This window comes from Lithobates pipiens, unplaced genomic scaffold (genome assembly GCF_037356315.1).
Source record: "Lithobates pipiens isolate NorthernLeopardFrog02 unplaced genomic scaffold, aLitPip1_a1.2 Scaffold_3, whole genome shotgun sequence".
Lineage (NCBI taxonomy): Eukaryota > Metazoa > Chordata > Amphibia > Anura > Ranidae > Lithobates > Lithobates pipiens.
Window position 1 is genome coordinate 134,462,049 of NW_027507790.1, and position 3,138 is coordinate 134,465,186.

Below are 3,138 nucleotides of genomic sequence, written 5' to 3' on the forward strand. Positions count from 1 at the left end.
GAAAGAACAGTAGTATACTTAATGGACTGGGAAAAACAGCTTGTTGGCTGACTGAAGTGACTTTCAGGAATCCATGATCCTACCTGTATCTACAAGCACCCATACCTTGGAAGAGAATTGTCTGCTCTGAAAGCTACTTCTGTCACATCATGCTCCAACACGCCCACTCTTTGCCCCAGGTGGCATTAAAAACACAGTGCTTATGCACAACTATCTCCGGATATTGGATATAAGTGATTGCCACAGTGCAGGCAGCATGCCAACCATGGACGGTAGGAGCAAGGGGTTGGAGAATGACAGCAGAGCAGTATGCTCATTTTACATCATGGGTTAGCAGCCGGGAGAGGAAAGCAGTTCTGCATCGTTACCCTGTGCGCTGGTAGAACCTGTTCCAGTACTGCCAGCAGCTGTTGATAGTAAAAAATCTTACAAACAAAAAACTAGCAAAGGCCACTCTCCTGGCGACAATAATCAAAACTGACTAGGTGTGAGGTGGTAGGAAAGGGTATAGCCTTAATATGACACTGATTTCTTACTATCAACTGCGTCTCTCAATGGACTATTGAAAAATTACTTTTGAATTTACGGTAACATGTTAGAAATTATATGAGATTTTTGTGATTGAGTTTGCATCTACTTTAACCATACAAATTCAATAAGATTCAAAACTTAAAAACACAATTTTAATATGGAAACTTTTGAAAGCAATTAATTTTTCTAGAAAAAAAACAAAACAAGGTTGCTGTTCTCTTCTGTTGTTTGTTAAATAGAAATTACTTATGTATGAAATTATCCTTTAGCTGTTCTGCAAATCCTGCCTATTTACCAGAGCCTCTGTTATGAGCTGCCTTCATTATTTCACACAGTCACACTGTATGATGTTGATTTGAGCCCTGGGTAATGTCAGTGTAATTTAAATTAGAATTTAGGACATAATCGTGTTTTGATTTTCATAATGAACACAATTATTTTATAATATCATTTGTTAATGGAAAACTGTAAAAACGAATGCAATTGTTGAGATAAAAAGACTAAAAGAATGACTTAGTGAAATAGGCATTTATACTATGCCACAATAGTAATTTACTTATAGGAAAAAGAACAACATAAAAAGATAACGGGTATTGTGAAAACAAAGTTCATTATAAAGATATCTATGCTTACAGGAAAAAAATCTACAAATCAGAAACAAAATGAGCTGTTTTTTTAAAATACATTTGTCGGTTATCATAGGAAGTTGCAAGAGTGTTTTTAAACCTTTTAAAGATCTTTAAGACTAATTACAATTATACTTTCCTTTAGTGAACACATTGTAAAGGCATTACAGCCGTAATTAGAAAATGCCCTGACCTGCTGCTATATTGCCCTAACCTGAAACTATACTGCTCTAGCCTGATACTATACTGCCCTAGCCTGATACTATACTGCCCTAACCTGCCACTATGCTGCCACTATACTGCCCTAACCTAACACTATACTGCCACTATACTGTCCAAACCTGCCACTTTACACTGCCTAACCTGCCACTATACTGTCCAAACCTGCCACTTAATACTGCCTAACCTGTCACTATACTGCCATCATCTGACACTGTGTCTTGTGCGGTGGTGCATATATGGGCATCTACCGGGCTCATGACACTCGAGGCTTCCTCATACACTCGTCTGCACATTAGCTGGGGATCTCTCGCCTTCCCTCGACAAGGGTCGTTCTCACATTAGGTAATTAACATTCCTCACTTTTCCCCTCTGCTTTTCACTCTCACTTCCTCACTGTCTTCGGTAGTCACCTCTCTCTTTCTATCCCACCTTCACCCCACCTTCAATTGGCCAGCTCTATGGCTGTCAGTTCCCAACACTCACTCCATTCCCCCAGCACGGCTCCTTCTCACCCACCAACCCACACCTCCCTTCACCCTTAGTGACTCAACTTTGGCTTACCTGTCATTCTCACCTCACATCTAGGTTTGCCTTTTGGTCATAGGCCTGCCCTGGTGGATGCCTGTGGGGTGCCGAGATGTCCACTGCAGCTGGGAGCACTTTCAGATGGCTCGAGTTGCCTGGCACTACACTACCACCTTATGAACTTCAGTGAGTTAACATGCAGTTAGTAGGGGTTCTACCCCCACTCCTGTCCATGGTTGGCCTTTATCATATTATCTAATTCCATATGTTAATTCATAGATGCATCATGTTGCTTGCTCCTGACGAGTGGCCCTCCAGCCACGAAACGCATAGAGCTGACTTATGCCATATCCTTATCCATACCCACATTACATTCAAGCTTCTTGTATACCCTTCTCAGGATCAATGTGAGGATTAGTGATGGCCGAACGGTTCGCCCGGCGGTCGTTTCGCGGCGAATTTCCGACATTCGCGGTCCGCACGTTCGAACGCCTTTTTCCGTCGTTCGCCGCGGCGGACTTACGTGTTTAATGTATACAAGAACTTTAACCTTTGGTGACACGTTTATCATGTGATACAGGACAGCCAATTGAGACATGACAGCACATGGACACTTGTACATTCCCCCTAACCTATAAATACACCCGATCCGGTGGCCATTTTACATTCTTTCTTCTGTTAAGATAGGGACAGGTTCCTGTGTGGAGTAGGGAGAGATAAACCACTAGCTATTTGGTACACAAAAGTTCTTTTCAGGACTGGTATAGGTGTTAGGTGTTGATAGGTTTGCTGTGCTGCTGATTCTTGCAGCAGCCTGAGTGTCTTTTGTTAGTTTAGAGAAAGGGAAAGGACGGTGTATGCTACAGGGACAGCCAGATTAGTCTTTCATCATCATCATCATCATCATCATCATTAGCTGTTACTATCAAGGTCCACAAAAGAGCTGTTCCAGTAACCACTAATCGTTCTCTTTTTTTGCCAATTTGTATAGGGACAGGAAGGAAGCAGTGTTGTCAGGCAGTGAGGGTAATTTTAAAGACTTGCTGTTATTATTAGTTCCACAAAGGTTCTTTTCAGGACTGGTATCAGTGGTACAGTAATAGGCTTGTACATGTATAATATTCTTTCTTCCAAATATAGAAAGGATATTATACTTGACTGCTGCCCTTCTGCTGCAGTCTGCTAAACATTCACAACTCACTTGTTCCACAAAAGTTCTTATAAGGACTGGTAA